Genomic DNA, 13255 nt, shown 5'->3' on the forward strand with positions numbered 1-13255 from the left:
TTTTTTTTAAATCAAGCATATCCAGCAGATAATGTAGAGAAACAGGCCTATTGGATCCATAGTATTAATAGGTGGAAAAGAACATTACTGTGTTTAATACAGTCATGGACAGATGACATGCTTGTAGCACAACATCCTTTAGTTTTAATTCAGATGGTAAAATAAGTCCTCTGCCTCAAAAGAAAGCACACYAAATAATGACTCAATCATATACTTTCTTTCCAGGGAGGGTCCCGTCACAGAAATAAGCTTCTACTTTTCCTGGCTGTTTAAATCGGTACCTCTTCTTACATTGAAATAAAAATTTAAAAAATATTTTCCTATGCCTTCATCCGTTGCTTTTCCATTGAACTTGACTCCTTCTGCTCCATTTCAGCTGTCTGCCTTTCCTGGGATGTCTTCAAGAGCCCTCACAGATGCAGGAACTTGCAGAAAAGCCCTTTCTGGAACAATTACCCCATTCCCTCCCTCAGCCTTTCTCCCAATGTCTGTTAAACCTCAGTAGTTAGGACTTGTCAGGCTGCACTAGAGCTTTGCATAGCTCAGTTTGAAAGAAGCCAGACAAAGTGAAAAGGAGAGGAATTATTTCCAACTCCTCTTTTGACAAGATGATGGTTTTATGTGGAAAAAAAATAATGATTTTTTTTTTCAAAAATGAAGTAATAATTAGAATGAAAGGGGGGAGGGGGTTGCAGCAATAGACTTTAATCATGTGATAATTGAGAGGCAATGAATTGCTGCTGGCATGTGTWGACAGAATCTTTGGACTGTGCTAAAAAATCCTTCAATAAAAAGCCTTGTGTACCCCTTCAAGTTGCTTGGTGATGCACTAGGCACACAGGCTATTCTAAGACAAGGCTGAGGGCAGCTCAAATATTTTTAAGATTCTCTGGCTTCCCTGCAAGTGCATGCATTCACTCAAGCTTTAAATATGACCCTGGAAGGGCAAAGGGGAGAGCACTTTCCGTGGCAGGGCACCCTCCTCAGCTGTCACTGCTCCAAGTTGCTCCATACACTCAAATCCAGCAAGCCAAATACTAAACATCCTGTCTTCCCCATGTTAGCCAAGAGGCCTTCYCTATCATGGTTAATAATTGCAGAAGGTTTTGTGGTATTTTCTCATCTTACTCTTACAGTCTTGTATTTAGATTGTTGCTAGTATCTGTGGCTGCTCTTTCACCAACATCTTTGAAATCTTTACAATATCCTAAAACTCAGTCTTATCTACAACTGCCAAATCCTTTGTTGCTGCTTTTGTTGGTTTAAATTGCACTTTAATCCAGTCATCTACATTTAGTGCATGTCTACACTGCAATGTACTACATCTCAAATGACCTCTAAACCATCTAGCCCAGATACTGAAAGCGGTCCACTGTTACAAACTGAGATGCACAGTAAATTAACACATGAAAGATTAATTTAAGAACTTCTAGAGTCTGTGGCCAGTCCATGACATACCATGATCAAAACCACCTGTTATCTCTATGCCATCTCTAATGTGCATACTAAATACAACCGTAGTTTACCAAGGAGCAGCATATACATACACACACACATATATACATGCCCTCTGTCTGTGCACCTTACTTTGAAATATAGCAAAAATTCAGTATAATGTTGCAGCCAAATAGCTAAAACCATTAAGTCACCTACAGCAACTTGTGTTTGTCTATAAAGCAAAATATAGATTTTACAGCATGAAAAAATATTGGGCTGAACTCTGTGCTGAAGTGACTCTCACCTCCTCTTTGTTCTTCTCAATTCTTCCTGTTATGTTTCTAATTTGTGGATGATTTCACACTGTTGTGGGGATTGTAATTTCAGTGTTTTAATTTTGTGTCTTGCAATTGTTTAAATTCTCATCTGAAAAGTTGCTCGCAACTTCACCGCAAAAAAGGCCCTGGAGTAGGAAACATGGCACTTGCACAGTGCCAGTCAAAGCTGCCAGCAGCAGAATGGCAGTAGCTTAATGAAAAGCAATAACAAAACAATAAGAACCAATCTACCCTTGTCAAACTGTCGTGTTTAGCCAGTTTGTTGTTAGCAGGGCTCTGGAAAGGGCTAGCTGAAACTGTGACTAGTGGGCAGTTCTGTCTCCTGATAAAGAATGTCGACATGCTGAATTTCCTTGTAATCTGTGACGCTTAATTTCCTATCTTCCATGATTCAATCAATTTATGTTGTTGAAAATAGAAGGTTAAGAATGAGAATGAAGAGACCAGATAAAAAAGCTCTTTCATTCTTCTTTTCTTTGGCCAGTCTAGTTCGGTTTATTTTATCTTGTCTGTAGGAAATGATAAACAGCCTGCCTTAGGACACCTGTAAACATTATTAGTAGAAAAGGCTTAGTTTGCTTTTCCCTTCACAATTGAAAGCTACAAGCTATTACCATCAGCTCTCATTCTTTAAAAGGCAGAATATCAATTGTATCTAACAGTAGTCGCTGTTGACAAATCCAGGCTTCCATATCACCCTGGGAAAAAAAAAAGTGTGTAAGAGTAACACTAAGCAGTTGTATTGCAAAACTAGTCTAATCCTAGCTGAGGAAACAGTACCTGCATAACCCCTCTCTCTCTCCCCTGCCACTCCTCCCTCAATCCAGGGAATCCACACCCTTGCTTTCAACAGCACAGATTTCCTAGTTTTATGACTTTTAAATTATTTTCAAAGTTCACTTGTTAGCACACAGCTTTTTGATAGGGAGTCCTAAACAGCACTTGCTGAACCAAATGTGTTCAGCTCCTATAAGTCAGGTTGATTCTGCTACCTTCCATGAAGCAATGCTAGCATGAACCAGCCAGAACCTGGCCCACACCGGAGATTTCCACAGCACTGCTGTATTCTCCTCCCCTTAATGCTGCTCCAGGCTCCCGTGCTCTCCTGAGGCTCAACCCACTCAACTAGTGAGCTCTAACRGTGTTCGAGCTGCACGCTGCGCTGGTCTTGCTCACAGATCTCCTCTTCAAACAAGGTTCATTCGCACACCTGAGGCACAGCCTGGCCTTTAGAGCTAACTTGCTGCGRTGGGAGCCAGTAGCCTCTTTTGCTTTGCATGTCTCACCCAAACCCAGGCTCATTTCTGTGCTCCCCCCACAACAGCGCCAAGAGTCCTTTTCTTCATAWCAGATTCCAGATCTGTGTCCCCGTCCTGGGATCYGAGCCTCGCTTTTAGTTCTCAGTATTAGAGAATACTCATATATTTGCTCCTTTCCAGCAAAAAGGATATAAATCTGCTTGACATCACTTGGCATTGCTTGCCTGCAGGAGCTGGAAGCTTTGTTTTCACCCTGTGTTAAGTCACATGAAAAGAGCTGAACACAGAGGCACTACTACGGCGAGCGTGACAGGCTGGATTTGCCCGCACTTTGAGACACACCTCTAAAACTCCATCAACGTGATCAGGAAAATGGATCRCCTCTACAAACTCTGTGCTAGCCAAAAGATATTTCAGTGAAAACGTTAAACCTTTTTTCACAGTCCTTTTTTCTTCAGGAAGATCCTTTGGAAGAGAGGCATTTAGTTCAAGTCATCCTGAAAGCATTTTGAACTTAAGTGAAGCAGCTCGCCTAAGGTTCTTGAAGCATTTTATTAAAGGGTTTCTGAYACTGGTGCTCAGCAGAGAGGAGGAAAGACTCAAAAAGTTTGGTTGAAGTAATTTCTGGCTTCTTTGCCCAGCACCATTGAGGGAAAACGTATTTGAGGAAACTCTGCAGAGTAATACTTGCAAAGTAAGATGCAGCTTTAAAAATTATTCCAGAACAATTTCCCTGAGAAAGTATTTCTGGAATATCACTTTTTCCCCAGAATATTTACTCTTTAGTCAAAATGGATTTTCTGGAGTCAGTTTTTATAGATTTATGCTTTTCCTCTATTTTGGAATAATTATTGCACAAATGCTTTTTTTCTTGATAGCTCTTCTGGTCAATCACCCCACTTTACCCTGAGGTAGAAGGGGGGGGGGGAATAGAGGATAATGCACTGGAAGAGGGAACTGTGGTCAAATCATTCCAGAGGGAGGCTGGATTTTGGAAGAAGGCCTGCTCTAGGGTTTTTTGTGCTACCCTTTACTGAAAGCTTTCAAATTGGAAAGTGCTTGCTGGATTGCTTCCATTGCCTTGCTGCCAGGCTAGTAATTGATTCCACCACCTCATTAACTAATCCATTTCCAAATTAAATACGGACAACAGCCATATAAGCAAGAAAGGGGTAAAGGCAGCTAGTATAATGGAAATGTAGTTGTTTTTGATGTGATGTAACGTCAGTAAACACTTTAATCAGTATTCCAGGGCAAGTTGCCTGTTCTCCTACACAACTGCCCATATAGAAAGTTAGCTGACGTAGGAATATATACACACACAGAGAAAGCTTTTTGATTAATTCTCCAATGTAAACATCAGAATTAAATGACATTTGGATGGGAAAAGGATGTTGAATAAAATAAAGTACCCATGACAATAGTGTGTTTTCTCTACTTAATCCACAATGTAAATTTGTCCCTACTTAGTTAAGGTTTTATAAGCACAATACAATTGCTTGCTATGATGGTTTTCCCCCTACCACTCTTCATCTTCACGTCAAGCTTCAGTAAAGAAAGCAAAATTAAAAATAAGTAATGTGTTCAAGGCCGCAATCACAAAAACAGACAGCAGCCAATTCATTTCGCTGTCAGTTAATGGTGTGTCTTTTGATCAAATTCACTTGCATTGTAGGCCAGCTATATTTAAGTAGTCATTGAAGAGGAATATTTCAACCTATTACTAGTCCCACTGAACAACCCAGATTTTTCCACTTTCTCAGAAAGTTCGTGTTCTCTTCAGCAATATACACAGTAGTAAAATTTTATTGTTTGCACTCATGGGGTCATAGCGCATTCCAGCCCATCAGCAACGGCTGGTTAGCATTCAAAATATACCCCACCACTTCATAAAAGTCAGTACAAGCTCAAATTGTACACTACAGAAAAATAATAGAAAAAATACATTCCAAGGCAGAAAGACTATCTTCCAGATTATTCTGCCTATTTTGAAATATAATCAGCTATCCAGGGATGTTCACCTGTTATTGAAACTTCCCAGCTTACTAGAACTGAAATAAAGTATTTCATATCTCAGCAAAATATCTGAGGGCATGATCCTCCAGTTCCTCTGATTGTTAGGCTCGCATGTTCCTCTCTGGAAATTTAGCCAAAAGCAGAAAGACAAACCATAACCCCACATAAAAAAAACTCTCAGTAAAGGAAGTGTACAATGCTTTCCATGAATAATAAATCAGATTATACTATCTGAATTCAATGCGAACACAGATTCCCTTTTTCTGTTTACTTTCCACAGAGTCTAACACTACGGTTTGCTGGCAAAAATATTAGAATAAGTAGCTCATTTATGTCAATTTTTGGATTTGCAACTGTTAATATTTCTGTCAGTGAGGCAGTTTTCGTAGTTTCACAGAATCACTTATGAGACAGAGACATAGCTTATGAAATACTGCATGCGTTCAGCAAAAGAACAGCAGATGCAGCTCAAGACTTCACATAGCATCCTCCTGCAGGGATTTGCTTGCATTTAATTTCAGATAAAGAATCCCTCACTGACATGTTCTAATAGAGCATTTTAAATAGAAAAACATCTGAAACACACATGAAGCTCTTTAAAAAAACAGCAGAGGTATAGAAGAGCAAAATGACCATCCACCAAAATAAAAAATAAGTAAAAACTATTTGCCTGTTTAAAAGATACCAGTGAAATTGAAATAAATGTGACACCTAAAAAAACATTAACATAAGGTTGATATGTGGTCTGATGGGCATTATCCAAACCTCTTGCAAGGCTCTCCACAGGACAGTGATCCTTCATGCCCATGTAAGAGGTATAGACAATGTAAAGGGGTCACCAAAGCCTTGGGCACCCCACGGGCTGCAGGACACCCCACCAGGGTAAAGGTCTTTCTCAGCTATCTGCACTTTTTGGTCTTTTTGATCCCTGTTTCACTATGGTCTTTGACAGCAGGTTGCTGTTGCAAGAAAACAAAAGGGAAGTGCTTTTAATAAAGGTTATGGTAAGGAACTCAGGGTGCTTTTAGTTAATACAAGAAACTTTAGAGAAAAATGAGGACAGAGCTGCAGTTCAGCTAGCTGCATGCTGCCTCAAACTAACCAAAATGTTTGTGTCCCCTTCTCTTTTAATCATGTTGTCCCACAACATCCTTAGCTTCTCTGCTGCTTTTCCCCCTTTCTCTGCCCCATGGGGATGGGACTGTTTTCAGATGGTTAGGTCCCAGGAGATGCCAATACAGACAGTGGCCAGCAGCACCTCAAAAAAGAATAAGGACAGGGCAAACTTGAAGATGTCTCAACTGCCAGTTCACACCTAAGCCCAACTCAGTAGTTGCACCCTGAATATTGCTTAGGTCAGAACTGCTAACCTTTCATTTAATAGCCGTGATTGGACCTTTTTTTCCTATAAACTTGCCCAATTATTTTTTGAACCTGTATAAGTTTTCAGTATCCACAGCCATGCTAGAAGGAGTCCAACTACTAAACCACATGTTACAATCACAAGAAAATAAATGATTAAAAATAAATATAGATTATCAGAAGTATGTTTAGAGATAGGCTATATATGTATATACAAGTAGCAAGGGCTGGCAGCAACCTGACGCTGGAGTCAGGGGACTCCCAGCAGGGCAGGATTGACAGCCCCAGGCTGGGCTGAGATGGGGATTGGGTGAGTGGGTAAGGTCCAGGGAAAGCAATTTAATTCCTGCAGGGTGCCACTGGGCTATTTCAAGGGACAGAGCCAGAGTGAGGACAGGGACTCTTAAAAGGAGAAGAACATAGGAGATGTGGAGGTGGGCAGCATTGGGCCAGCTCTGGCAAGCACCAGAGGCCATCTCTCAGGGCACAGCACAGGCCAGCTACCCCTTAAGGGACAAGGATGGGCTAGAGCAACACCACAGCCAAAAACAGGACCTCACCAGGCAGAGCTATATCCCACCACACACAAGCAAAGGAAGCAAGACAGACCTGAAGGTGGTAGCAAGCCTCAACCAAGCATCAAGATCACCAGCAAGCTCCTGGTGATGAAGCAGGTCCAAGGCCAAGCTGGGAAGTCAGCCCATGGCCAGGCAGGGGAACAGCTGAGCTGCAGCCTGGTGCTCCTCCAGCACATCCCAAACAGTAGCTGAGAGCACAGGACTGAGCATAAATGGGCTCTGGGGCCCTATGGGCGGGGTGTCAGGTGAGGCTGGTCAGGGTCATTAAGGCCTATTAGTGCCCTCAGGGCACTGAAATATATATATATATATATATACACATATATACATAAACAGTCTCAGTTTCTCTTTCCTTATACAAATATATGTATCTTTAAAGTATTTATGTTTTGTATAAATATATATAAGCAAAGTACTTTTTGATCGTTTCAGTCTTTCTCTTGCATAAGACAATGCAAGTCTAGATGTGCTGGCTAGCCCACAAGGCAGCAAACCCAGCTGTTCTGTGATGCTTCTACTCTCTGATCTTCTCAGTTTGGGGTAAACTCCTTTCTCTCTGTTCCCCTTCTTTCTTAGCTTTTGCTTTCTGCTTCTATGTATACACAAGCAGAACTGATGAATCCCACTGCACTCCTTTGCTGCATTTAGGTCCCCTGGTATATAACTTCCAGTTTCTTTGGCTGGAGCTATGGGGTTATATTTCCAGCTGGCCACCTGGTCTACACAGCAGTTACATGTACTGATGATTTTGGAAGCTAGTAATAACATTCTGCATTTCATCCATTATGAAAAAATATGGCATGTATAAACATTTAAAATAGTCGTCCCTAGCCCATTCTCCACTTTTGTCAGATGGTCTCTGGCAAGTGGACTCTGTGGGACACCATTAACACAAACAATTGATACAGGAATAAAGCATTTTTCCAGGYATGTCTTTGGGACCTAATATCCCGTCAGTAGAATCTCCTATTGGCAGGGTAGAGATCCYAGAGTCACAAGAGAGAAAGATTAAGGATTGCAGGCCTGAAAACATCAGCTGTATTTCTCCTCACCGTTCCACCTTATCTCCTCATAGTCAGCACTTCAGAAGGTATAGAGAAGAGCAGGGTCAAATGATGCTTGTCAATGTGCTGCTCCTTGCAGAGCATCCTGTCTGCTCTAATGCTGCAGCTGTGTAAAGAAATACACGGGATCAGATCAAATCCAGACATTCCCCRAGGGGCAAGGGAGATTATGGGGAGATAGGGCTCAGGGCTCTTCCAGACCAACTTTTTAGAAAAGCAGCTRGTCTTAGTTATTCATCTAGGGGCCATGTCTTCTTTCAGTTGCATGGAAAGAAATCAMGATTTCCTTTTAAAATTCTTCAAGAAGCAAGCAGTTAAAAGAGTGTACAGAAGGTTTATATTCAAAGAAGTCACACAGAAAAAGCAGGTAAGTAGGAAAAGCCTTTAGCTACATCTCATGACTGTTGAATTTGTTTCATGAAGCAGCCTTTTTTGGTGAGTTGAAGGTAACAAGATAAGYAGCCTGAAGAAGCGTACCGTATTATGATAGCAAGCAGGGTACAGAAGCCCCTGTGGAACAGCACCAAGAAATAACAMGGTAAATCCCTTAAGCTCTTGGTATAATAGCCTGGCATGCTCAAGTCTCCTTGTGTCTTTACAGAGACAAATCATGCAAAGGAAATAGAGTTTATTTCAGCCTTTTGTTCCAAGTCAAAAGATACCTATTATCCATTTGCTTCCCCATTAAAGTCYCTTGATTCAAGCTGTTTCCTGTTTTGAGCAGTGGCCTGTCTAATGTTGAGTGCTGTTTTGCAAGCCTACCTGATAGGCTATGAAAATAATAAACTTCTCGGGAAAAGGTGCTTTCTCCGGCAAGAGACCGAGATGTGCACTGCAAGCACTAGTCAAACACAGCAGGAAGAAAAAGCATCTTKTCATCTACACAGCTTGTCAGGAGAAACCTCCTTGAAATGGTAGACTAGGCTTGAAAGTTGTTTTCATTTGCCTCTTTTTCTCCACGTGTTTCACTGTGAATCTGTCACCTTGTTCAGACAGTGTTCATTCAGAGCTTCTCAGTTTTTGTTATTTCCTTCCTTTTATTTTTCTTCTTGTTCCTCTTTTCACATAATTCTAGTTCACGTCATGGTCTAGCAGTTGTCCCTTTTGTCACTGTGGAGGAATGACCGCAAAAGACCAACTACCTACAAACTGCCCAACTCTCATACCACAACATGGCTGAGGCTCCCTGCCTTTTTTGAGAATAGAAAGTTGCAATTTCTGTGACTGCTAGTTTTGTACTTTTAGCATGACACGCTGCTTAACTTTATAAAATTTTGGACTCTTACACAGCTTTCTCCATGGACAGTTATAAGACCTGTTTCAGGTTTAAAGATGGCTTTATCTTTGGCTAGGAATCTCTGTACATTGCCTTTTTCCTATCCCCTTTTCCATCTCTCATTTGATTCTATCTTTGATTTTGGCCGGCTCTCTTTTATGCTGTTTGGTCACAGAGCAACAAAGTTTTCTGGAGCCCTTAAAATCTGGACTATTTAGTCCTGTCAGTGAATCAAGGACCTGCTGATTTCCTAGGTCAAAGGCCAGGCCAGATTTGCACAGCTGAGAAGATTGCTCAAATTCAGCTTTTCAGATGACATTTTTCTTGCACTGTATACAGTAATATTAGCACAGAGACTAGTGTGGTCCAAGAATTCAATCTCTTCTATAAGGTGTAAAGTATAAGCTTATTAATCATCTTGATTTGTTTGATAGCAACCTTGCTATTTTTTGCTTTCTGCATGGAAGTCCCTCACTGAAGGGACAGTTACCTTGTAAAGACATCCTTATTTGTGGTGCTACTCAACAGGCTTGTAACCTCTGAGGAAAACAGTGCTATGAGACTGTCACCATGTTACTATCCTGTTCCAGGTACATTCTTCACACTTAGGACTGTGATGACAAAATTGCTTGAATAAATTTCTGTAGGTAATTTAGTCTCTACTTTCCTACTYGCAAAGTAATCTACATAGTCTACCTCTCCTGTTATTGCCTTTACAGATGTACTATATTCCTCTTGTCTTCCTCAGTTATCTCCCACCACAGTCTGAAGACTTCAGCAATGTTAGCTAAAAAAGTTCTCCCATCACTGATAGAGCTAGACCAATTTATATTTGCTGAACACCATGTGCTTTTTCAAAAAAAAATGGATGGAACACTTGTTTGCTTCAATATTTCCCATTTCTTTTTTGCTTTACCTCTCTGCCTCACCTCTCCCACTCCATATTTCAAAGAGGCATTTTGCTCACAGAATCTCCATTCTGCAGTTTCTGGAAAGCTTCATCTCATTCCACTTGGAAAAAAATCTCTCCACAGGTGAAAATGTTGTGTCAGAAAACCAAAAGCTGCACCAGTGGAGACTGTAAGAGTACCCAGCAATTAGTGATAACGGGACTAACAATTCATAGCTGAGAATTGAAACCTCTTTATATTTGCCCATTCCAAAATAAGCTGTCTTTAAAGGCACAGCAAAAGAAAAGTGAAGGGAATGCCATCAGGCTTGCTGAACRTACAGGACTCCCCAGCGATCCCAACTGCTCATATCTTTTGCAAACTACTGCTTGACATGGCCTTTTCCAGCCAGCCCTGACCTCCACATCACATCCCACATCACACTTGGCTGACTTACTATGGAGCTTTTAATTAGAACTATTGAAAAGATTATCTCAGCTCAGCTTCTCAGCTGCCACATCTCAGAAGTTTCTGGCACTTTGGGCATTAATTGACAATGCTCCTGGCCACTGAAAGGCCTAAATCTTTCTACCTCAGTTCTCAGATATGATCAAAGCAAAAGGATGAAGAGCTAAGTTTGTTTAGTTTACTATTTGTGGTGGTAGGGGGAATTTGGTATCTTTGGTTGTATTTGATTCATAACAAGTATGTCTGTTCTGATTTCCAGGTTTTGGCTTATAGCCTCAAAGATGTTTTTAGGCATCTAATTAAAGTGTTGCAAAGCTTCAGCAAGTGACTCAGACAAAACAAATRTGGTGTCTCCAACCCTCCCATCACCAATGGAAGAAGTTAGATCTAGAAAACAGTAAGCACAGAAGTATATCTGAGCTCCTCCCTGTTTTGAAGCTGAACTCTGGCTCAGGACTTTGTATTAAGGTCCAGTCCATATGGATCAATTTCTTCTTAAGGTCCAGCGCCTAGTGCTTCCTACTGGCTTGCTCTACACCCTCAGAAGTGCCCAGCCAACAGGAAATACCATTCTCAGGGACAGAGGTAGAATTAAGGTTGTCTGGAGGCAACTCTAGGTGCTTTAACACACTTGGGGGAAGGGTCCCTTAATTTAGCACGTGCTCATCTTCAAAGCTTTAAGTTAAGTCCCTAGCAATAACAGTTAGCACAGTTAGCCTACTGTATCTGAGACAGAAATTAATAGAGGAATATTTTTGTTTTCCTTGATTGCTAAAGCCATAATTAAAATAAAAATTAAAATTAAAAGCAAGCTCAGTCTTTCTTTTGGAAGGTGACACGATTTTGCTTTAAAGCAAAAAGAGCACCAACTTGAAACATGTCAAGAAGAATATGGCAATTGCAGTGCCCCTACCTATCAGCTCTAATTCATGTGCTTAATTCTGTCTTTCTAAAACTCCCTGACGGTRGCTGGCCCCTTTGGAACAACAGCATAGTCTGCCAGTTGCAGCCCTAGGCCTCCTTCCTCTAACATTCACACCTCCCACCTGGCACTGAAAGCGCAGAGGAGGAATCTAAATATACGGTTTTGTCCTGACAGAGGCTCCCACATGCCAGGCATTTGGTTTGGAGTTCTTGTCATTTCAATAGTTGATATGGATGTAGGGAAAAGAACAGTGGGCTGACAAGAAAAAGCCYATGCCAAACTGAAAGCAAGCAAGGAACTGGAATGTGAATAAGAGGGGCCTGTGGGCACTGTGATTTTTTTTTTTATGCTTATGTAGCCTACTTCAACTGAATAATTTAGAAGTTTGTGGCCAAATTAGCTTTTCTCRGGGAAAAGTGGTTAAGATACCAGTTTTTGGTCTCTCGGGAGATGCTGAACCCCTTGTGAGATCAAGCCTTAAACCTGTCAATGGGCAATTCTAGATAAGGAGTGGTCCTGYAGAGCTATTTCCAAACCATCTCCATTCTTGCGCCACAGCCGCTTCTTGCATTTGCTTGTTTCCAGGAATTATTGGCCTGCTGTTGAGAAATGTGGCTTCGCTGTCGTTCCCAGACCGGCCATGAAAGAAGTGCGGCATTAGCATCCATATGCAGATTCATCTCGGGAGAGTGTTTCCTGTCACACCTGCTGTGTCGCACAAAGGACGCTGAGYGCCTGCAAGGCTCAGCTCTCCAAGCACCGCAGGCAGCAGAGCCCTTCTCTCTGCCTCCTTCTCCCCCTCAGCCTTCACACACAAATGAACAAAAGCTGAGTTTTTCTCCCTCAGTCGCCCACTCTCTCCTTTGCCTCAAATCATTGTCACTGTCTGGCATTTTCCACATAGGAGCGACTAAGCACCAGTTGTGCTGGGCCAGAGGAAGGGCYCTTTGGCTAGGACTCCTAGCAGTTCCTTCATTCAAATTGTGCAGCCTCCTGGATTGCACCGTAGGATCACCTCACCGGCCTCACCTGGCAGAGGCCCAATATTGTTGGCCTGGGCCTTGCCTCTACAGGTAGCAACAAGCATCCATTCACCTTGTGATGCTTCCACCTTGTGATGTCTTAATCTTTTGATTGCCTCTTCAGCTCCACCAACCACGGAACTGAAGGCAATACTGTCGTTGGGGCCAAGAAGGAGACAGTTACCTCTCCTGTTTCACCGCTCACACTCTCCAACCCCGTTCAGGGCCTCATTACATGGGGAGTCCTCACTCCCCACTCTTTAGTATGAAACAGCTGGTTCTGTTAGCCCTGGGACTTTGGATCTGATCAATAGATGCCACATATGCCACATATGTTATGCCACATAACACTGCCTTACAACAGTTGTCTCACGCTTTTTGGCCCCTATCATCAAAGCTATTAAGACCCCTTACTTTTAAATCTCCTAAATATCTTTGAASTGCTGGACTTCAATGTTACAGGTTACTATCTTAATGGGAGGGCAAACTACAAGGCGAAACTCAGATCAGGCTAATACACTTAATCTCCGTAAGCTCCCTCCACAGTGAGCAAAAGAGAGGTCCTTCATGACATCTTTTAGATTTACCAAATTAGTCCTTTGCTCTGAATCACCTTCTGA

Source organism: Rhea americana, unplaced genomic scaffold (genome assembly GCF_003343005.1).
Source record: "Rhea americana isolate MKP2758 unplaced genomic scaffold, rheAme1 scaffold_9, whole genome shotgun sequence".
NCBI lineage: Eukaryota > Metazoa > Chordata > Aves > Rheiformes > Rheidae > Rhea > Rhea americana.